The sequence below is a fragment of the Ixodes scapularis genome, unplaced genomic scaffold (assembly GCF_016920785.2).
Source record: "Ixodes scapularis isolate PalLabHiFi unplaced genomic scaffold, ASM1692078v2 PGA_scaffold28__5_contigs__length_5199819, whole genome shotgun sequence".
NCBI lineage: Eukaryota > Metazoa > Arthropoda > Arachnida > Ixodida > Ixodidae > Ixodes > Ixodes scapularis.
The window spans coordinates 4960616-4985205 of NW_024609855.1; positions in this window are offsets into that span (position 1 = coordinate 4960616).

The following is a 24590-nucleotide window of genomic DNA, read 5'->3' on the forward strand; positions in this document are numbered from 1 at the left end:
ACAGGAAAGACTAACGGTGATACATTTTATGGAATAGGGAAAGACGAGAAATTTTACGATGTAGTGATCAAGGTGGTAATGAGAGAGTTGTTTTCATAGAGGTGACGCTAGCGGTGCGGTGATAGTTTGTGAGGATGAAACGAGCGGATCTGTTCTGAACGGCTTCCAATGTAGATGCGAAAGTGACTAGTCCGGGATCCCAGACAGAAGCTGCATATTCTAACTTGGGACGAATTAAAACTTTGTAAAGAGTTAATTTCAGTGAGGCAGGGGCTAATGAAAGATTCATGAACATTCCAACCCGATATCGTTTTATAACCCCTTTAAACTTCACGGGGTGCACAAGAAAAGCAGTGAAGGGTCGCTGTTAACAAGTGACAACTAAAATTGTCGAATTACCACACACGAACGCAGGAGGCAATTTCTCAGAAATACTATCAGCCTTTCAACTCTGGTGAAGAAGGAAGACCAGCGGAGCTGTACTATGGTAGGAATGAAGTAAAGGCCGGCCGCAAGTCGGCAAGCCAGAGTGGAAAGGCTGGAAAGGTTGCGCTATCTATGCGCGACGGCGGAAACCAGACAACCAGCAAGTCGGTTGTCTGGTAGCCGTCGTCACCTATAGATGTCGATAGGTGTCAAGAGTTTAGTGTCGCCATTTGTTTGCTGACGGACACGATACTGGGGCAACTAGCTCTTAATAGCTCCGCTGTAGAAAGAAGTGTGTGTGTGTGGAGGGGGGGGGGGAGGAGAGGGGGGTTAATTTTAAAAACCTACTGTGTTGTAAAGGTTCCTCTTCGCCGAATCTTTGGCGCAGACAAAAAAGCGTGACCCCGGAAACTACTTTGTGTGCAAAAGTCTCTGACCAAATAGCACGTTTTTGTCATTCCAGACGCTCGCGCCGTTCCTCACGACGCTCTCTTTCACTGAGCTTGAACCTCCTGCAGCATGCATTTTGCACCATCGAATTCGATTTTCTCAGCAAGAAGAAATGACAATGACCACCAGCCTATAGTGTGATGATGTCACGTGCATACCATGTTTAACAGTTCAGCTTTCTGGTGAAATGTGATGTTTGCAACACTAGCAATATATGTCCTAATTGTAAAGTTGTGCAATGTTTGTAGCAGTCTCGCGATGATATATGGCAGCCTAGAGAAATGTTAGCGCACATGACTATTCAAGCATAGGGTTCTAAATTGAGGGCCAAAACAAGTGGAGGTAAAACCGAGTATAACATTAGCCTCCCGAGGCAGTATTTCGCGAAGTTTCGAGCTCATGGAAGCTGATAAAATGTGATTTATACTAAGATTTTAAGAATGTTTGTCAGTCCTTCGCCCTATTTATGTAAAATTATAAATTTCGTTGCGTGCATTTTTACGCACATCTTTTTGCAGTAAGGCGTTCTGTAAAGGATTGTTTAGAAAAATAACATTAATTATCTCTATTTTTGAACATTTCATGTATTTGACTTCCAATCTATTATGCGAGCACTGAGCCCTCTTTGGCGTACCCTGCAACCCGATGTTTCACGCTGCCACTCAGCAAACAGAAAAACATTTTCACGCAGACTCCACAGCTCGCGTAGTTTGGATTATCGTCCTTCCGCGTCGGTCTCAAGCGGTTATGGGAACTTTATGAAGTAAAATTTATTGATCGTCATCAAATATATTTAATTACTAACTGAATATTTGACAACATAAATAAGTGGCCGATCACCCTAAAGCAATGCCCCCCAAATTATCTGAAAAATATTCTGCCAATCTTTTCCGGCGTTTTTATCCTCGACAACCACGTTGTAAGTGATATGGGGCAGCCTTACACACATTCCTGATTTTGAAGCTAATTTAAATAACTATGTGTTCCTCACACATATAACTTCTCAAGCATATAGAAGTCTGTTATTTCTTCTTTTATGTGGGGAACATTACTTTTATGTGTCTGTGGGCTGGACAAAAACAAAGTAAACAAGGGCGCGCGGCGGAACTATGACGATTACGCGCGCAAACCGTCAGAAATTGTCCAATTAAGTCGAGTAGAACGTGAAATACTACTTCGTTTTGCTTAACAAAGAAAAAAAAATCTTGGAGGACGCTTAAAGGGGCGGTGCAACGATATTCAATTGAAATGTTTTTCACTTTACACGAGCTTACTGGAACTAGTGGGACTCAAGGATACTCGCACGCAACGCCACCGACCAAGAAACGCCTTTGTTGCGCTGTAATTTCGAGGACAAAACCTAGCGTTTTCATTCAATCTCTCCTTCGCAAACCCTGATGACGTAGCTGGGCGGTAGCAGTACCGCCCAGTGACGATATTTGAATGCGGCTCATAGATTGGACCCGAGCATGGCGTGGACACTGGCTTTCGGCTCGTGATAATCGGTAGCTCGAGAAGCATTGGGACAGTGTCTTGTGTCCAATCGCTGCAATGACAACAACAGCCGAACCATAACAATGTCTGAAACGCAGCGCGTGTCCTGTGCCTTGCCAAACCCAGCGCGTGGCTATGATCAACATTGGCGGCATATAATCGGCTCCAGGCCACGTGGCCGCTTGGTCTGGCTGCGAGTTGAGGGGGTGAACCCTGCTCGTTTTTCTTTATTTTTTTCTCCGACTTCGATTGCGTGTGGTGAAAAACGAACGGGTATTTCACAGGTCATTAACGTCAGGGACCCGTTCCAAGCGGTATTTGCGCAAAATACAAAAATCGTTGCATCGCCCCTTTAAGCCTCGCCTTTAGAATTGGAACGCGATAGCCTTTACGGGCCTCGTTTGCATCGCATTCTCATTTGCCACAAAAGCGTGCCTCGCGTGGCCTAGTCAAAAGCGTCTGACTCGCAACCGAAGGGTCGTGGGTTCAAATCCCACATAAAATTCTTAATTTTTTTTTTAAGGCAAAGGAATTACTTTAAAAAGTGAAATCATTTGAGAGATACGGAGAACTTTAATTCGCATTACATGTCATGTTTTAATCACTCTCATTCCACGCGTGATGTTACGTTCCACATGAGCATTGTGGGTTGTTTGAAACTCTGGCGCGAGGGCATGTAGCTCTGACGTCATCACCCTATCGACCAACCAAGATTTTCTAGTCACGCCACCGACATCGGGTTTTCTGCGACATGAGCTCCTTAACACTACCGCGTTAAAGTCATCAATTAGCAAGGGTGATGCTCATTTGCAAATTAAATTGGCCGGCATCTTGTCAAGAACAAACCTCAACAGCCAGACTATGCCACCTTCTCCTGTTTAAGAAAATGTTCACTTGGACTAGCGCTATTTCGGGCAGATTCGATCGGAGTGCGAAGGTGCGTATAGCTTAGGGTGAACAATTGCGATTACTCCTTGCTGCATGATTAGTCGCATGCATGCGGTACTGAGTGTAAACAATGTTTGGTTAGAACAACAAGCATTTTGATATCCGCTCGGTGTTCCTATAAAAAATAGTACGAAAGGAATTATCCTAAAGCTTTTGTAACCTTTTTAAAATTTCATTGCCTTTAGGTAAGTTGTGTCTTCATTTTATACATATATATTGTGAAGTGTATTTCGTAAACAATATCTGGTAATATATATGGCCACGGGGTGCTCATTTTATAATTTCATGTGATGTATTTAATTCCTTGGTTCAAAGACACAATCACGATTTCAGTTTTAATACTGCGACACAAAGTTGTATCAATCACGGGGATTTTGGGCGACCTACCACACTTCATGAGAATATTTTATACCGTGTAAATAAATAAGCTTGAACTTTAGAATTTTACTTAAACACGAAGAAATGACAAGAAAATGTCGTATAGTTCTAAATTTTAAGCTGATCTATTTACAGATGTACCAACAAGCTGACCTTTTCACTCTTGTACTTAAACATTTTGATTCAGGTAAAATATGTGTTACTGGTAAACAAAGGGATGTCCTGTCGTACGAACACGACGTTATGTGCGTTAATGTAGATTTTCTTCTACTCTGGCGTCAAAATTAAATAACTGAATTAAATATTTTGGTAAATACAGAAGTAAATTGCACGGACGATCGAAGAAGCTATATAGTTATTCGTTTCACGGCGTAAATAGTGTATATTGCCGCGCGCGCAGCTGGCCAAGTAGGCAGCGCGCGCGTGGCCTAACGGTTATCGCGCGTGCTTTCCACGCTGAAAGCCAGGGTTCGATTCCTGGCCGCGGAGGCGCACTTTTGTTGACTCTGTAAAGTAATGTTCTGGTAAATTCGAGAACCATGTTGCTTGTTCGAGGTCAGAATGTTCTACGCGCCGAGCCTTCTACACCGAACGATCCAGAAACCCACGAGGGTACATAAAGGATTCCGCAAGGCGAACGGAGTCAGTTTTCGCCCCAGCGTCCGACTCTGCTGCTACGCCGACTTCGACGTCCGCGACGCTCTGTTATTATCTTTTGTACCCTTTTATTTTTGGCACAAGTTCGCCACATTAAACGTTTATTTCTTCCTTTTTATTTCCTGTTTTTTGGTCACCACCCGTGACAATATGGCCAGAACAACGTGGAAAATATATTCTCAATTTAGTTTTTCGCTCCCCGGAACTGAACCGGAACCGAACCGAAAGGCGTGAATCCGAACCGGAACCGAACCGATAAAAATTTCGGTTCGAGACTCTGTTTGAGACAGGGGCACAACCGGGGGACAAACGTGCTACAATCGCATACCCTTCCAAGGTCATCGCTTGGGCGACCGCGCGCGCGCCCAAGAAACCTTTCTTTTCTTCTTTTTAGGGGTGGTGGGGGGGGGGGGGGGGGGGGGGGAGGGGAGGGGAGTGGTGTAGGCGCTGATTGTCTTCCTCTTCTGTGGCTTTTGACAGACGCACAACGAGACTGGCAGAACAAGCACATGATTAATTTCTTTCGATGGAGGCGTTCTGTCTGTGTATGCGAACATGATTTTTTTTCCCTTTTAGTAGTTAGTTGTTCTTGCCTTGACTCGGGTCCCAGTGGGTGCGTTGTCGTTGTATGCCCACTATTTTTTTTTTTTAGTTTATGGTAGTTTTTGCGCTGATAAAGTATCAAGGTAGACAAAAAAAAAATAGCGCCTCGACAAAAAAAAAAAGAAAAAAAGTTGTTGCGATTAGGAACGTTTTCATAGCGATTTTTGGAGCCTGCAGTGTTACCACAGGTGCAGGATTGAGAGCGTAACTCACGCAGCTGAAGAGAAGGGGAAGCTCTCGTCTTATTGGGACTCTCTTTAATGGGTTTCCACGTCGTGATTGTCCTTCAAAATCAACTGTCATTTATTTCTCGCTCGTGGCTTCCAAGTACTGGAAGCCACGACTCGAGCCACAATAGTTTTGCGAAATCAAGGTTTCGCTGAAATGTATAACTCTCACGTTCAGTTCGACGCGCAATACCTTTGCCGTATTGACTCGCGAGAGATGCCCCCAACACGGCTGAGTATGGCGGTGCTCCAGACCTAACATCTAAATTTTGTTGCCTTACCTGTTACTATTTCGCGCCCATTTTGAGCCATACCAAAATGAAAGCGCATGATGAAATAAAAATGACACTCGTTTTCCGCTTGATGGAAATTTCACGCCAGCTCGCTGTCTTCGCTGGTACCTTGAGCGTTTCCCAGCAATGCGGAGAGCTAAAAAAAAAAAAAAAAAGAAACACGTACGATGGCATCTTTTGCACACTCATTACTTCTATAACACTGAGCCACCTCGTATCCTTTTGTTTTTCTTTCATGGTACTAATTTCTTTCTGCGCATTACGGCTGTTACGACGCTAAGTCTGTCTGCCCTTCAAATTTTAACTTAGGCTCAGATCAGGGACGAACCAGTTTAAATCAGGAAAATATAATTAACACTGTAGCAAAGTAAATCTATCATATCGATCGGAAATACGATTTGGCACATTCCATCTGAACACATATTGTGCACAGCGAATGCAATAGCGAGTCAACGTGCAAAACGCCGCCACACTGAGCTACCATAACATCTCAGCGATTTTTGCATAGCACCGAGCACGGAAAAGAGAAAATAGTTATTCATTCACATAAACGAAGCAAATTTATTTAAAGCCCGGACACTCCGTACGTCCAATCTAGCTAAGGTTATCAATAGACTCGACCATGTCATTCGTCGAAACAGATAGAAGACGTTGGCAAAAATGATTAGACTGAATAAGTGAATCTAACGCACGTATTTTGCCAACCGACGGTCGCGCGCCTTCAATACCCTTTCCAATAGTCATTGCGCACCTTGGACACACTTTGGGGAGCAATGCATATTTACATCGCCGCCCGAGGTCTCTATTGAACGTGTAGTGCTGACCCAAATAAAATGCTAACCTGACTCTCAATCGCTCACCGCAAAGGACGATTTCGAACAGGCGGTACTGTAGGTCACTTGAGATAAAAAAAAAAAAGAAAAACAAGCTATAGAAACGAGCGTCGTAAAAATGGGGACCGGCATTTTTATTCCTACCTCCGAACAGAAACGAGCGCTACCCACTGCATCACACAGCACAGAGGCCGGACTCGGCCACCGCGCATACATACCAAGCGCGCGCGAGGGAGGGAGAAACTTCCTCCGCCGGGAGAACACGAAACATTTCGGGATCTATTTCACGCAGCGGATAACCTCTATTTATTCGTCCGTTTCAGCCACCAGATGGCGCGCGGCTCGAAACGTGGTTGAACGCGCAACTTCTAGATGGCGCCAGTATCGAGGTGTGAAAAAGGCCCGCGTTATCCGCTGCGTGAAATAGATCCCGAAATGTGCCGTGTTCTCCCGGCGGAGGAAGTTTCTCCCTCCCTCGCGCGCGCTTGGTATGTATGCGCGGTGGCCGAGTCCGGCCTCTGTGCTGTGTGATGCAGTGGGTGGCGCTCGTTTCTGTTCGGAGGTAGGAATAAAAATGCCGGTCCCCATTTTTACGACGCTCGTTTCTATAGCTTGTTTTTCTTTTTTTTTTTATCTCAAGTGACCTACAGTACCGCCTGTTCGAAATCGTCCTTTGCGGTGAGCGATTGAGAGTCAGGTTAGCATTTTATTTGGGTCAGCACTACACTTTCAATAGAGACCTCGGGCGGCGATGTAAATATGCATTGCTCCCCAAAGTGTGTCCAAGGTGCGCAATGACTATTGGAAAGGGTATTGAAGGCGCGCGACCGTCGGTTGGTAAAATACGTGCGTTAGATTCACTTATTCACTCTGATCATTTTTGCCAACGTCTTCTATCTGTTTCGACAAATGACATGGTCGAGTCTATTGATAACCTTAGCTAGATTGGACGTACGGAGTGTCCGGGCTTTAAATAAATTTGCTTCGTTTATGTGAATGAATAACTGTTTTCTCTTTTCCGTGCTCGGTGCTATGCAAAAATCGCTGAGATGTTATGGTAGCTCACTGTGGCGGCGTTTTGCACGTTGACTCGCTATTGCATTCGCTGTGCACAATATGTGTTCAAATGGAATGTGCCAAATCGTATTTCCGATCTATATGATAGATTTACTTTGCTACAGTGTCAATTATATTTTCCTGATTTAAACTGGTTCGTCCCTGATCTGAGCCTAAGTTCAAATTCGAAGGGCAGACAGACTTAGCGTCGTAACAGCCGTAATGCGCAGAAAGAAATTAGTACCATGAAAGAAAAACAAAAGGATACGAGGTGGCTCAGTGTTATAGAAGTAATGAGTGTGCAAAAGATGCCATTGTAGGTGTTGTTTTTTTTTTTGTTTTTTTTAGCTCTCCGCATCGCTGGGAAACGCTCAAGGTACCAGCAAAGACAGCGAGCTGGCGTGAAATTTCCATCGAGCGGAAAACGAGCGTCATTTTTATTTCATCATGCGCTTTCATTTTGGTATGGCTCAAAATGGGCGCGAAATAGTAACAGCTAAGGCAACAAAATTTAGATGTTAGGTCTGGAGCACCGCCATACTCAGCCGTGTTGGGGGCATCTCTCGCGAGTCAATGCGGCAAAGGTATTGCGCGTCGAACTGAACGTGAGAGTTATCCATTTCAGCGAAACCTTGATTTCGCAAAACTATTGTGGCTCGAGTCGTGGCTTCCAGTACTTGGAAGCCACGAGCGTGAAATAAATGACAGTTGATTTTGAAGGACAATCGCGACGTGGAAACCCATTAAAGAGAGTCCCAATAAGACGAGAGCTCCCCCCTCTCTTCAACTGCGTGGGTTACGCTCTCAATCCTGCACCTGTGGTAACACTGCAGGCTCCTAAAATCGCTTTGAAAACGTTCCTAATCGCAACAACTTTTTTCTTTTTTTTTTTGTCGAGGCGCTATTTTATTTTTTTTTATTTTTGTCTACCTTGATACCCCATCAGCGCAAAAACTACCATAAACTAAAAAAAAAATAAAAATAGTGTTCATACAACGACAACGCACCCACTGGGACCCGAGTCAAGGCAAGAACAACTAACTACTAAAAGGGGGGAAAAAATCATGTTCGCATACACAGACAGAACGCCTCCATCGAAAGAAATGAATCATGCGCTTGTTCTGCCAGTCTCGTTGTGCGTCTGTCAAAAGCCACAAAAGAGGAAGACAATCAGCGCCTACACCCCTCCCCTCCCCCCCCCCCCCCCCACCACCCCTAAAAAGAAGAAAAGAAAGGTTTCTTGGGCGCGCGCGCGGTCGCCCAAGCGATGACCTTGGAAGGGTATGCGATTGTAGCACGTTTGTCCCCCGATTGTGCCCCTGTCTCAAACAGAGTGTCGAACCGAAATTTTTATCGGTTCGGTTCCGGTTCGGGTTCACGCCTTTCGGTTCGGTTCCGGTTCAGTTCCGGGGAGCAAAAAATAACGGTTCGAACCGGTTTGAACCGCTAAATTGAGAATATATTTTCCACGTTGTTCTGGCCATATTGTCACGGGTGGTGACCAAAAAACAGGAAATAAAAAGGAAGAAATAAACGTTTAATGTGGCGAACTTGTGCCAAAAATAAAAGGGTACAAAAGATAATAACAGAGCGTCGCGGACGTCGAAGTCGGCGTAGCAGCAGAGTCGGACGCTGGGGCGAAAACTGACTCCGTTCGCCTTGCGGAATCCTTTATGTACCCTCGTGGGTTTCTGGATCGTTCGGTGTAGAAGGCTCGGCGCGTAGAACATTCTGACCTCGAACAAGCAACATGGTTCTCGAATTTACCAGAACATTACTTTACAGAGTCAACAAAAATGCGCCTCCGCGGCCAGGAATCGGGTAACCGGACAAAAGCTCACCGGACAGAAGCTCACCGGACAAAAGCTCACCCGTTTTTTGACAGACCCGGACAAAAGCTCACCCGTTTTTTGATAGACCCGGACAAAAGCTCACCTCGATTTCTTTTTTTTTTACTATCCGGGCGAAACATGGGCTGAAATAAAGTGCAGACGCAATGGACATTGGACCATTTTTTGGAGAACTTGTACCTCATCCACATTGAGTTGAGAATTTTTTAAAAATACTTTGAAAGAACGGGAGTTCGGCCTTTTGGAAAAGTACAAGACAGATGACCAATTTAAAAAATTGTGCGGGATTTTAGATAGGCTCGGGTTCCTTCCACCACAGCTTGTTCCACAAGAACTGACCACCAGGGAAAAGTCTACCGGTGACATCGCTACCTACTGGACTATTTTGATTGCACGTATTTCAACGGCCGCTTCCGTTATGCTTCTGTTCCATACGGCGGCACCCAGAGCGAATTCTTCCCTTCGCCTGACTCTGCGCCGACGGCGACCGGAGTTTCCCCCGGTACGGTGGAATATGTACGACACCACTCTTCAAGATAAAGACCGGATTAGCAACACCTGCGAAAGATAGAGTACCGGCTTCCAGAAGCCCGTCGGCCACGCCCATCCAAGCGTCTTGAGGCTGATTGAATGCCTACAGCAAAATCAGGCGCTCGTTGCCACGGCATTGACAAAAGCCCGGAGAGGTGAGCCCACCGTAAAGCGGGTGCGAAAAATTACTGTGCACCTGCAGAATCGTCCTAGAATAATTTGCGAGGGCTTGCATGTACATCGAGATCTACCAAGACTGCTGGAGCTATGTCGGGCACTGCATTCGCTTCTAACCAATCGATAAATAAACTTGTTTCTACAAAAATCAACAAACCATGCGCCTGTCCGATTTAATTTATCGTTGCCTTTTTGTGTCGCACGCATGCACCTAAGTTGTCCGCACTCGTGTTAAGACAAACATGAAATTTTCTCGTGGTGAGCTTTAGTCCGGGTCTGTGAAAATATGGGTGAGCTTTTGTCCGGGTCTGTGAAAAAATGGGTGAGCTTTTGTCCGGTGAGCTTTTGTCCGGTGAGCTTTTGTCCGGTGAGCTTCTGTCCGGTGAGCTTTTGTCCGGTGAGCTTTTGTCCGGGATTCAGGAATCGAACCCTGGCTTTCAGCGTGGAAAGCACGCGCGATAACCGTTAGGCCACGCGCGCGCTGCCTACTTGGCCAGCTGCGCGCGCGGCATTACTCCCCCCTTTAAAAAAAGTGCATCGTCCCGATGCAACCAAAAACAAAATGAAGCAATTAAAACAGAACGGTAAACTAAAGAGTCACATAAGGTCCACAGTCCTATCGAGCGTAGTACGGCTTCAGTCGCACGACGTGGACGACTTCCGGTCGTGGAGGGCGGCGTGACGAAGTCCGTGTTCCGTCGGGCATCACCTCGTAGTTCAGATCCCCGAGTGGACGAAGCACTTTGTAGGGTCCAAAGTATCGTTTCAGCAATTTCTCACTGAGGCCGCGGCGACGGATGGGCGTCCATACCCACACCCTATCTCCGGGCTGGAAGTGGACGTCCCTGCGACGAAGGTTGTAGCGGCCGGCGTCGACGCGTTGCTGGTCTTGAATCAGGAGTCGGGCGAGCTGGCGAACTTCTTCGGCGCGTTGAGCAACCGCCTGGGCGTCGTCGCTCTCGTTGTCAGATGGCTCATGGGGCAGCATGGCGTCCAGCATGGTCGTTACCTTCCGACCATGTACCAGCTGGAAAGGGGTGAATCCAGTGGTCTCTTGAACCGCCGTATTGTAGGCGAACGTGACGTAGGGCACCACCTCGTCCCACGTCTTGTGCTCTACGTCGACGTACATAGAGATCATATCGGCGATTGTCTTGTTGAGTCGCTCCGTCAGCCCGTTGGTCTGCGGGTGGTACGCAGTTGTACGACGATGGCTGGTGTGACTGAGTCGAGGATTTCTTGGGTCAGTTGTGCCATGAACGATGATCCGCGATCTGTAATCAGAACTTCTGGAGCGCCGTGCCGGAGAACGATGGACTCAATGAAAAACTTGGCAACTTCCGCAGCAGTCCCCGAAGGAAGAGCTTTCGTTTCGGCGTGCCGCGTGAGATAATCTGTGGCGACGATGATCCAGCGGTGGCGACGATGATCCACGACCAAAAAACAGGAAATAAAAAGGAAAAAATAAACGTTTAATATGGCGAACTTGTGCCAAAAATAAAAGGGTACAAAAGATAATAGCAGAGCGTCGCGGGCGTCGAAGTCGGCGTAGCAGCAGAGTCGGACGCTGGGGCGAAAACTGACTCCGTTCGCCTTGCGGAATCCCTTATGTACCCTCGTGGGTTTCTGGATTCTGAAGAGAAGAAACACAATAAAAAAATAGCGTGAACCGGAACGGGGGACATTCATATTCTGCACAAAGAAAAATAGACGGGTTGGTTATTGGTAAGAACCTTAGATCTAGGGGGTTCTGGTTTGAAACTCCCAGTTCTAACTGTTCTGCTCCTGCATTCTGTTCTTTTACTGTATGATCATATCTCCCGGGCTTCACAATACAGCTGTCCATGTATGTTTTCTGCTTCTGAAAACCTACGAAGGATGGGTCATTGTTTCAGAAATTTTCATCCTTCTGAAACTTTTTTTTTTGTTCTTTTTTTATCAGGGGACTTAATGTACACAAAAAGTGGCGCATCTGAAGGTTGAAAGAGAGATGGTAATGTCTTGTTTTTTACGCGTATGAGAAATTGTCAATAAAAGGCTTAAAAATTGTTGTTTTTATGTCTTGGCTATTTTGGGCTATATTTATTTTATGGCTTTGGCTATATTTGGGCTATACCTCCCAGCCGTTTGGCGGTTTTTTGGCGGAACCATCTGGCAACACTGGTTTCAGGAAGTTTCTCCCTCCCTCGCGCGCGCTTGGTAAGTATGCGTGGTGGCCGAGTCCGGCCTCTGTGCTGTGTGATGCAGTGGGTGGCGCTCGTTTCTGTTCGGAGGTAGGAATAAAAATGCCGATCCCCATTTTTACGACGCTCGTTTCTATAGCTTGTTTTTCTTTTTTTTTTATCTCAAGTGACCTACAGTACCGCCTGTTCGAAATCGTCCTTTGCGGTGAGCGATTGAGAGTCAGGTTAGCATTTTATTTGGATCAGCACTACACGTTCAATAGAGACCTCGGGCGGCGATGTAAATATGCATTGCTCCCCAAAGTGTGTCCAAGGTGCGCAATGACTATTGGAAAGGGTATTGAAGGCGCGCGACCGTCGGTTGGCAAAATACGTGCGTTAGATTCACTTATTCAGTCTAATCATTTTTGCCAACGTCTTCTATCTGTTTCGACAAATGACATGGTCGAGTCTATTGATAACCTTAGCTAGATTGGACGTACGGAGTGTCCGGGCTTTAAATAAATCTGCTTCGTTTATGTGAATGAATAACTATTTTCTCTTTTCCGTGCTCGGTGCTATGCAAAAATCGCTGAGATGTTATGGTAGCTCAGTGTGGCGGCGTTTTGCACGTTGACTCGCTATTGCATTCGCTGTGCACAATATGTGTTCAGATGGAATGTGCCAAATCGTATTTCCGATCGATATGATAGATTTACTTTGCTACCGTGTTAATTATATTTTCCTGATTTAGACTGGTTCGTCCCTGATCTGAGCCTAAGTTAAAATTCGAAGGGCAGACAGACTTAGCGTCGTAACAGGCGTAATGCGCAGAAAGAAATTAGTACCATGAAAGAAAAACAAAAGGATACGAGGTGGCTCAGTGTTATAGAAGTAATGAGTGTGTAAAAGATGCCATCGTACGTGTTTCTTTTTTTTTTTTTTTAGCTCTCCGCATCGCTGGGAAACGCTCAAGGTACCAGCAAAGACAGCGAACTGGCGTGAAATTTCCATCGAGCGGAAAACGAGTGTCATTTTTACTTCATCATGCGCTTTCATTTTGGTATGGCTCAAAATGGGCGCGAAATAGTAACAGGTAAGGCAACAAAATTTAGATGTTAGGTCTGGAGCACCGCCATAATCAGCCGTGTTGGGGGCATCTCTCGCGAGTCAATACGGCAAAGGTATTGCGCGTCGAACTGAACGTGAGAGTTATACATTTCAGCGAAACCTTGATTTCGCAAAACTATTGTGGCTCGAGTCGTGGCTTCCAGTACTTGGAAGCCACGAGCGAGAAATAAATGACAGTTGATTTTGAAGGACAATCGCGACGTGGAAACCCATTAAAGAGAGTCCCAATAAGACGAGAGCTTCCCCTTCTCTTCAGCTGCGTGAGTTACGCTCTCAATCCTGCACCTGTGGTAACACTGCAGGCTCCTAAAATCGCTATGAAAACGTTCCTAATCGCAACAACTTTTTTTCTTTTTTTTTGTCGAGGCGCTATTTTTTTTTTTTTTGTCTATCTTGATGCCTTATCAGCGCAAAAACTACCATAAACTAAAAAAAAAAAAATAGTGGGCATACAACGACAACGCACCCACTGGGACCCGAGTCAAGGCAAGAACAACTAACTACTAAAAGGGGAAACAAATGATGTTCGCATACACAGACAGAACGCCTCCATCGAAAGAAATGAATCATGCGCTTGTTCTGCCAGTCTCGTTGTGCGTCTGTCAAAAGCCACAAAAGAGGAAGACAATCAGCGCCTACACCACTCCTAAATACATCACATGAAATTATAAAATGAGCACCCCGTGGCCATATATATTACCAGATATTGTTTACGAAATACACTTCACAATATATATGTATAAAATGAAGACACAACTTACCTAAAAGCAATGAAATTTTAAAAAGGTTACAAAAGCTTTAGGATAATTTTTTTCGTACTATTTTTTATAGGAACACCGAGCGGATATCAAAATGCTTGTTGTTCTAACCAAACATTGTTTACACTCAGTACCGCATGCGTGCGACTAATCACGCAGCAAGGAGTAATCGCAATTGTTCATCCTAAGCTATACGCACCTTCGCGCTCCGATCGAATCTGCCCGAAATAGCGCTAGTCCAAGTGAACATTTTCTTAAACAGGAGAAGGTGGCATAGTCTGGCTGTTGAGGTTTGTTCTTGACAAGATGCCGGCCAATTTAATTTGCAAATGAGCATCACCCTTGCTAATTGATGACTTTAACGCGGTAGTGTTAAGGAGCTCATGTCGCAGAAAACCCGATGTCGGTGGCGTGACTAGAAAATCTTGGTTGGTCGATAGGGTGATGACGTCAGAGCTACATGCCCTCGCGCCAGAGTTTCAAACAACCCACAATGCTCATGTGGAACGTAACATCACGCGTGGAATGAGAGTGATTAAAACATGACATGTAATGCGAATTAAAGTTCTCCGCATCTCTCAAATGATTTCACTTTTTAAAGTAATTCCTTTGCCTTCAAAAAAAATCAAGAATTTTATGTGGGATTTGAACCCACGACCCTTCGGTTGCGAGTCAGACGCTTTTGACTAGGCCACGCGAGGCACGCTTTTGTGGCAAATGAGAATGCGATGCAAACGAGGCCCGTAAAGGCTATCGCGTTCCAATTCTAAAGGCGAGGCTTAAGCGTCCTCCAAGATTTTTTTTTTTTTTTAAGCAAAACGAAGTAGTATTTCACGTTCTACTCGACTTAATTGGACAATTTCTGACGGTTTGCGCGCGTAATCGTCATAGTTCCGCCGCGCGCCCTTGTTTACTTTGTTTTTGTCCAGCCCACAGACACATAAAAGTAATGTTCCCCACATAAAAGAAGCAATAACAGACTTCTATATGCTTGAGAAGTTATATGTGTGAGGAACACATAGTTATTTAAATTAACTTCAAAATCAGGAATGTGTGTAAGGCTGCCCCATATCACTTACAACGTGGTTGTCGAGGATAAAAACGCCGGAAAAGATTGGCAGAATATTTTTCAGATAATTTGGGGGGCATTGCTTTAGGGTGATCGGCCACTTATTTATGTTGTCAAATATTCAGTTAGTAATTAAATATATTTGATGACGATCAATAAATTTTACTTCATAAAGTTCCCATAACCGCTTGAGACCGACGCGGAAGGACGATAGTCGAAACTACGCGAGCTGTGGAGTCTGCGTGAAAATGTTTTTCTGTTTGCTGAGTGGCAGCGTGAAACATCGGGTTGCAGGGTACGCCAAAGAGGGCTCAGTGCTCGCATAATAGATTGGAAGTCAAATACATGAAATGTTCAAAAATAGAGAGATAATTAATGTTATTTTTCTAAACAATCCTTTACAGAACGCCTTACTGCAAAAAGATGTGCGTAAAAATGCACGCAACGAAATTTATAATTTTACATAAATAGGGCGAAGGACAGACAAACATTCTTAAAATCTTAGTATAAATCACATTTTATCAGCTTCCATGAGCTCGAAACTTCGCGAAATACTGCCTCGGGAGGCTAATGTTATACTCGGTTTTACCTGCACTTGTTTTGGCCCTCAATTTAGAACCCTATGCTTGAATAGTCATGTGCGCTAACATTTCTCTAGGCTGCCATATATCATCGCGAGACTGCTACAAACATTGCACAACTTTACAATTAGGACATATATTGCTAGTGTTGCAAACATCACATTTCACCAGAAAGCTGAACTGTTAAACATGGTATGCACGTGACATCATCACACTATAGGCTGGTGGTCATTGTCATTTCTTCTTGCTGAGAAAATCGAATTCGATGGTGCAAAATGCATGCTGCAGGAGGTTCAAGCTCAGTGAAAGAGAGCGTCGTGAGGAACGGCGCGAGCGTCTGGAATGACAAAAACGTGCTATTTGGTCAGAGACTTTTGCACACAAAGTAGTTTCCGGGGTCACGCTTTTTTGTCTGCGCCAAAGATTCGGGGAAGAGGAACCTTTACAACACAGTAGGTTTTTAAAATTAACCCCCCTCTCCTCCCCCCCCCCCCCCCTCCACACACACACACTTCTTTCTACAGCGGAGCTATTAAGAGCTTGTTGCCCCAGTATCGTGTCCGTCAGCAAACAAATGGCGACACTAAACTCTTGACACCTATCGACATCTATAAGTGACGACGGCTACCAGACAACCGACTAGCTGGTTGTCTGGTTTCCGCCGTCGCGCATAGATAGCGCAACCTTTTCCAGCCTTTCCACTCTGGCTTGCCGACTTGCGGCCGGCCTTTACTTCATTCCTACCATAGTACAGCTCCGCTGGTCTTCCTTCTTCACCGGAGTTGAAAGGCTGATAGTATTTCTGAGAAATTGCCTCCTCCGCTCGTGTGTGGTATTTCCACAATTTTAGTTGTCACTTGTTAACAGCGACCCTTCACTGCTTTTCTTGTGCACCCCGTGAAGTTTAAAGGGGTTATAAAACGATATCGGGTTGGAATGTTCATGAATCTTTCATTAGCCCCTGCCTCACTGAAATTAACTCTTTACAAAGTTTTAATTCGTCCCAAGTTAGAATATGCAGCTTCTGTCTGGGATCCCGGACTAGTCACTTTCGCATCTACATTGGAAGCCGTTCAGAACAGATCCGCTCGTTTCATCCTCACAAACTATCACCGCACCGCTAGCGTCACCTCTATGAAAACAACTCTCTCATTACCACCTTGATCACTACGTCGTAAAATTTCTCGTCTTTCCTATTCCATAAAATGTATCACCATAAGTCTTTCCTGTGCGACAAAATAATTGCTCGGCCTGTCTATGTTTCCTCCCGTCTTGATCATCAACATAAGGTGGGCATTCCTAACTCTATCACAACCACTTTTTATTCATCTTTCGTTCCCCGTACTCCCCAGGAGTGGAACCACCTTCCCCGGTCGATCGCCATTATCACGGACTCTGAGCTCTTTAAAAGTACAATAACTAATTACTTCATTACTGAGTGTCTCTAATATGTATTATGTTATTTGCATTAACCTTCTTGTTGCTCTACCCCTCTGTAATGCCTTCGGGCCCTGAGGGTATAATAAATGAAATGAAATGAAACCCATGCGCCTGACGACAGTCGAGCGCGGCTCATGGATTGGGGGAGAACTGCGTGAGCACTGTACATCGGCTCGTAACAAGCAACGCCTTGGTGGACACTTGGGTAGTGGCTCGTGTCCAACCACTGCAGTAATGAGACAAGCCGAACTCTAACAATGCCTGGAGCTCCCAGCACGCGTTTTCTTCCTTTCCGACCCCAGCGCGGGGGTATGATTATCGTTGGATGCATAAGACAGGCACAAGGCCACGTGGCCGCTTCTGAATCCGAGTTGAGGGAATGAACGATGCTCATATTTTTCTAACTTTTTGGCGACTGCCATTGCCTAGAAAAAAGAGCAACGCCAAGTGCAATCAGTTATTAACGTTAGGAAGTGATCCTGAGTAGAATTTAGTGATGTATAGAAATCTTTTTATAGCTTCTTTAAGCAAAATACAGAGGGGGCCAAAACTTGGGCAATAACTTAAAAACGACGCTCGTTTGAGACTTACAGGGACTGCCATTGTTCGGTTGTCCCTCTGATGTCACTAATATTTTTTTTTTAAGTATTCCTTCCGTACACACATGTAGTTCCATGGAACGTCATATTAATAAGTCGCATTTAGTCATTTCAATACTTCTATTCTCGGGGACATCTTTCGGATGCAGTTCAGCAGCAACGAAAAAATGTTTGGGTGCTTCAATGATGTAAAATTGGTCGTGCAACATTTTTTGTACTTTCAACAAATACTGTTAAGGAGTAACCTCTGGTGTTTATAGCTTGCGAAAATATGCATTAGTTTTCCCCTCCTCGCAATAGCAGATGCAGAAAAAAAATAAAGGAAAGAGACAGCTGTCGGTCCCCTCCTCAACTCGCAATTTCAACAAGCGGCCGCGTCATCTGACGCTAATTATATACCGTCAGTGTTCATCATAGTCATGCCCTAGGCGGCTATACTTCGTCTCATCCTACGATGGACTAAGGGCCAAAGCCGCGGGCCGCAAGGTCCAATCACGTTGCAAGCTAAAATATGACACGCTTAGCATTGGTTAGGGGTGGACGAATGACCCTCCGAGTCCAAAAGCGCTGCATCATTTTTATAGCTTCGACACTGCAAAGAGCCTGTATGACATAGCTTTCTTTGCAATGTAAAATTGTTGAGTCACTCAGTGCTGTTCAATCCAAACTACCGTCCGCCCCTCCCCATTAGTGATTCGAGACGCGGGTGCCCATACGCGCATCGAAGCGAAATACCACGCAACCTGTAAGTGGCTCGTGATTGGATCTGGCGGTCCGCAGCCTATGCCTTTAGTCCATCGTAGGGTGAGACGAAGTATACGGTCTGGGAAGCAAAAGCTTGGGCTGAGCATCAGATATTTTTAGAGTTGGGCTATTATCATATTTAATTGACATGAGCCGTACCGAACGTTTGACGATGCTGACTGTCAAGAACCAGTGCACTCGACTAGGTGTTATGAAAATCGCTTACGTCACGGTGTCACGTGACTCGGTGCTAAATCGTTGTCATGTTATGTCACGCTGTCAACAAGGCTAATACATATAGGAACTTCCTCAAATTAAATCGAGTTGATGCAGTGAGTCACGTGACGTCACGAGGTCACGTGACATTACTTGACAACATGTATTGACACAATGACGTCACGTGAGAACGTGACACATGGTTAATCATAGTGCCAATACAAAAGCGCCACGAAAACCCACAATTTACCATAGGTTGCAATTCTGTATATGACAATTTGATCAACAGAATTCCAGCCGCCAATTTTTTATTCCTATATGTTCATTTTGTGATACTAACAAAAAATAAAAAAATTACCTTGAACCGTTTTGAACCGGTTACCGTTATATTTTTTTCGGTTCGCTTCCGGTTCAGTTCCAAGATGGCGGCGAAGATTTCGGTTCGGTTCAGTTCCGGTTCGGCTAAAAATAACGGTTCTGTTCCGGTTTTCGGTTCGGTTCGGTTCCGGTTCGACACCCTGGTCTCAAATGCCACGGTCCGTTTCTCCCAAGTGCCCGTCTTATCTTCCCGAGTATCAACTCCGCAGTGATTCTGAATCATTCCGATGCTTTCCAACGTTGCAAAACTGTTAGACGAATATTTGCACAGAAGTATACACTGTTCGCAGAACTATCTACGGCGCTAAAATTCAAAAGCGCCGTGTTGGATTCGGGAACTCGTGTAGGTTTAGCTCATTGTTGGAACATTCTTATTCGCTCGATAAACTCCGCAAAACGTGTAAATATTAGAATGAACTTTCCAGAGAACGATAGTTGTTGTCGGGGTTCCAGGCGACCGGACAGGTCGCAATTATTGGCTGATTAAAAATTTTATTTCATAATCACAATCGTATCATCAAGGGCACGCCATTTCCTCATCACTTCTTCTACGAAAAGAGTTGCTGTATTCGTAGCACACACAGACGGAAACGGTTGAGACTGTGCCCAAATAATATCTTCTTTTGGCAGGTACTGCGCAGCGATTACACACAATGCCTCTAACATAAACATGCTGCTCCACATGTCTATTCACAAGATGCAATACATCGTTCTCCCAACTTTGTTGAAATGGGCATGAAAGCGCGTAACCGTCACTTTTTTGAAGTTCTACTTAGAGGTGAAGTGTTTACCGTAAAAAGTCGTTAATTATTTATTTTTTTCCGTTCCACTACAGAGCTCGATTCACTTAAATATTTGTTCTTATATCGTCTCTACAGCGCTTTTACGTCGGTACTTTCGTGTTAGAGGACATCACATAATGTGCGAAAAAAAAACAAAAAAAAACGGTAGGATCGATGCTGCATAGCCTTTTTTTTGGTGGACATCAAAAAAAAAAAAGTAGTTGTCTTCACTTCGCACTGCATGTTTTAGCACGGAAGTTCCTATTTGGTTATGATGTCTTTATTTTCTTAAAAATTGTATACAGTAATTTAAATTACCGAATTACAAAAACCTCGAAATTGTATAATTGCTTTCCGTTGGGACGCCATGACGACAGCGACACTCGTGCTCCCTCGTGGTTTTCGCCAGCATTTCCACGATGAATTGCCAGGATCGCGAGAGGCAACAGCGTGACACTCCGTCTTCTGTGACGTCGTTTGTTGCACTTCGGGACCACTTTTGATGTATGGCCAGCATAAGACGCTAAACACACCAGTCGGAGACGCGCTGCAGGTGCCATAGTACTGCTCCTAAAAGTAGCTGTCACGTGGTTTGCTCCGCGACTGTGATTCCCTCACAGCAGCTCTGACTGAGGGTTGCCAAATTACGGTGAAACGGAGTATAGACAAAACAGACCGGAAACGAGCTGCCAGCATACGATAGTCAAACTCCAACAAAAAGGATTAGTTTCTTCCCAAGCTGGACGACATTTACCGGGCATCTTTAGAGCTGCGAAGCTCAAAATCACGCGTACTCATAAGATTTTTTTTTCTCGCGTGTTTGTGATTTTTATGATGTCCTGCAAGCAAGAAAAAAATATATATGGTGAAGTCACTCCGAGGGGGTACCGATAACTGCGAGCCACGAACATGAGGATTCGCTAACATCCGTCAGGAGTGTGAACGGTAAATCGTCACGCAAACATATTCTCACAAGCTGCAAATATTTATTTGGCTTAGCAAGTAGAATACTAGTATACTAACGACATGTGATTATTGTACACAAGATACCATTTCTCGGTTCTTCAAAACCATTTCCCTAGTCTGAACGGTCGCGCTACGGGCCGCGGCTAGCCGTGCCCTCGATAGACTACGGAGCTGCGTTGTGTCGTCTGCTACTGTACCGCCAACAGGAGAGCGATAGCTCTGTGTGCTCCACAGATGCGTGTTGCGGTATAACTCTGTACGTCTGTCCTAGAGGAAGACAAAAAGATAGGCTCTGTGACCCCCCTCCTAAGCTAACAAAAACAAACAGAAGTATACTCGTTTGGACTGAAAGGTTTACAAAATAGTGACCAGACATTGGAAAAACATATGTCACAGAACTTAGTTTATGAAATGGCATCATTGTTTCGAGCAAGAAATCACCTGCTCACCACTGGGACGATGAAATCGTCACTATTTATTGCGTCAGGTATATTTGCGCTCATAAAGAAAAATCTGAACACATCCTTCTCCCAAAGTCCTATGTCGAATAATAAACACTTTTTTAAACATCTATGCACAAATAACTAATTTTTCTCTACACTTGTATATACACGTTAATCAAACGACGTCAAACCGCATTTTTGATTAGATCTTGATGTCTACACCAACTACATTCATATTTTTTAGGGCTTTATTGAACGATAACTTCAACTATAGTTAATGGAACACGATGGCTCGATCTCAACAAAAACCTCAACGTGCGAAGCTTCCACAGATGGTCGCTTGCGAGTATTCTCAATGTGAGACTTCAGAAGCTTTCGCTCGCCATAGGGAGCTTGCTTTCGACTACAGCACTGCACGGGCCCGGAAAGCGCGGAGCGCGCTGCTGTGGGGAGAGGTTGACCTACAAGATGACGTGTTACGTGGTCACGTAAGATGGCGTCATTTCGTGCAGCGTGATCACGTAAGATGACGTCATTTCGTGTAACGAGATCATGTAAGATGACGTGTTTGTGTCACGTGATCACGTAAGATGACGTCAGTTCGTATGAACTGACGTCATCTTACGACAACGCCAACCACATTAGTGCCGTCCGGAACCATTGACCTTAGAAACGCGCCTCTCCGCTTGAAGAGCTGATATGCGTTGATTGTTATTTGTTTCTTTTGCCCAGACCATTCAAAAACTCGCCTTCTGGGTGCCACCATCTTCGTCTACTGGGCTGTGAAGCGCGTTCGAGCGTGCGCAATACCTCTCTAGGCCGAAAGATTGTACACTGAGTATGCGTTCACAGCTCAATGACTTAGGCATTTTTCGTCAGGATAGATGCTCCCACGAGAAGAGCGTAATGGATATGTGAATAGAATTGGAAATTTGAAATGTTCTTGTCCAATCGCATTTTTCTTTGGTTATCAACGCTTTTTAGCGTCATCACAAGACGTTCAACCCATAATACACTGGTTATTAAAAAATAAGCACCGAAAAACATGCACCGATTTTCGCTCAAAAATAAACACCGGAAAAAACATACCGTAATCATTACCCATGTCACCTTTTTGGGTGATATTTGAATTTCCAGAAGAACAGCGAGTTATCACCCTCCCCTAGGAATACCCTGACTACAGAGCAGGCGACCCGTTTTTCCCCGCGTTAGATTGCGGTGACCACGAACCGTACGGAGGTCACAGGACGTCCGTGAAAAATAAAAAGGAGGCAAACAACGATCTACTCTGTGCGCGCTTCATCCCCGATTTCCACGACCCCAAGGCCGAAGGACGTTTGTGTGAAGGATAACAATAAAATAAAACTTTGCGTCAAAAAAAAAGCCCGTTTTTAAAAGAAAAAAAAAAAGTAGAAACAAGCATAACGCGTTGACGGACCGCGAGGTTGTGGAACACCTCGCGGTCCGCTTGCCACAGGACGGTTGTCTTCGACCCATACCTCCAAGGTGAATTTGCCACTTGCGAAAACACGGAGACCTACCCAGCGAGAACCAGGAAAGCAAGACACGCACACTGACGCCTCGGCGCGCAGAATGAAACAGGATACGGGCGCGGAATACGGCCGCGGAAGAACACCTCGCACAGTGCCGATCCGGCCGATCTCCGAACGGACGATTTCGCATTTCGTGGACAGCGAGCGCCACCGCACGGGAGAGAGAGGTACCTTAAAAGCGACGAAAACAAGCACCGACACCTTGGTTCTTTATATCTGCTGTAGTTACGGAACAAATCGACTTACATGAATAATTTGAATATTATTCGATTCCGAAATAAATTTAGAAGACATTAAGCGCAATACTTCTTATGTTTGAGTTTTGATAATTTTGTAAATTCGCTCCGAACGCAAGAGAGCCGAATTAGCCGATTTTGACCATTTTCATGATTTTTTAAAGAATATAATTAAATTTAAGATGAAACATTTGTTGCGCTTAGTCTCTCGATAATGACTCAATGTCTTTAAAGCCGAAATTTTCAAAAAGATCCGCGCAGCCGTTATTATGTGAGCATTTTTTTAATTTGGTGAAAAACCTCATGTATTCTCTATGGGGCTCTGAGGTGCGCCCCCTCTTAAGTCTGGTAACAGTGTACTTTTGCCGAATCATTGCCAAATCTTCAGAAAAGTTCGGCAAAATTTTCGCCGAATTCGCGATTCGGCAAAAGTTCGGCCGATCACTAGTAGAAATGCGACCCCGGGGGGGGGGGGAGGGGGGGGGGAGGTTTGGTTTGCCCCCCTACTCAAAAACAAGTCAGTACGCCACTGCCGGAAGGGTAGTGGGTAGACCTCAAGGTAGGTAGCATTGAGGTCTGCCCACGATCCCTCCATGAGAGCCAATCAGAGTTCGGCGTCCTGACGTCACCACAACTACTGCAAAAGAAGCAGACGAACTTGCGCCCCGCATGGGGCGATCTCGTCTGCCAGCTTCGCTACGCCGCCGCTGCCGCAAAGCATTAATGGAACTTTAGTTCTTTCCCTATCTTTCTGCTCGGCAAGCTCAGCTGCGCTACGCCGAGCTGCCATGCTTCGCAATTCAAGAGACGCCGCAGCGCTCTGCGTTTGAAGTTGTTCATCTTCCCTCCGTCCGTCGCTATGGGAGTTTCACGTGCTGCGTCCGCGGGTGCAACGAGAACAGCCCCCGGCACAAAGGCGTGGGATATCACAGCTTCCCGAAGAACCGACAGCTGAGAGAAAAATATGGGTTTCCAGGATTCGCTGTGCAGGCATTAAGGGACGGTAAGTGAGACTTCCAGCTATAAATCTAATTTTGCTTGTTCGCTAAAGCACGAACGCTCGATCGCTCCGTCCCTTGGCTGGAGCGGCGTAGCAAGATCGAGCGGCCGAGAAAAATCGAGCACTCGTCATGAAGGCTAAGATCAGTGCCTCCTGCTCGTTCATGAACGTTCTCGAGTTTCGAAATTTCGCGGTTGACTTGGGTTGGGGTATAACTCGCTGTCTATACTCGTGGGCATGGGGTGGCGTGATACCGTATTTATATTGTGTAAGAGAACAAGCGGCGATATTAGGGCTAGATACCACGCCTGGGCACCCGTCCGTGCACCCACGAGCTCATTGAGGCATAGATAACATAGTGGCTTCGAATTGTGCATTGATTAGTAGTTCTGTTTACTTTTTTTCCCTGTCCCCACAAAATTCTAAGACTATCGGCAAGTGTATATGCCAGCAACAATCTTGTTCGAATTAACCGTTGCATATTTTTAACATTTCTCTCGCTAAATACGCAGAACTTTGACGGGATGCACACCTCAGTTCGAATTACGTACAAGTTTAATATAACGAGATTCCACTCATCAGTTTAGCCTACAGAAGAGACAAAGTTCA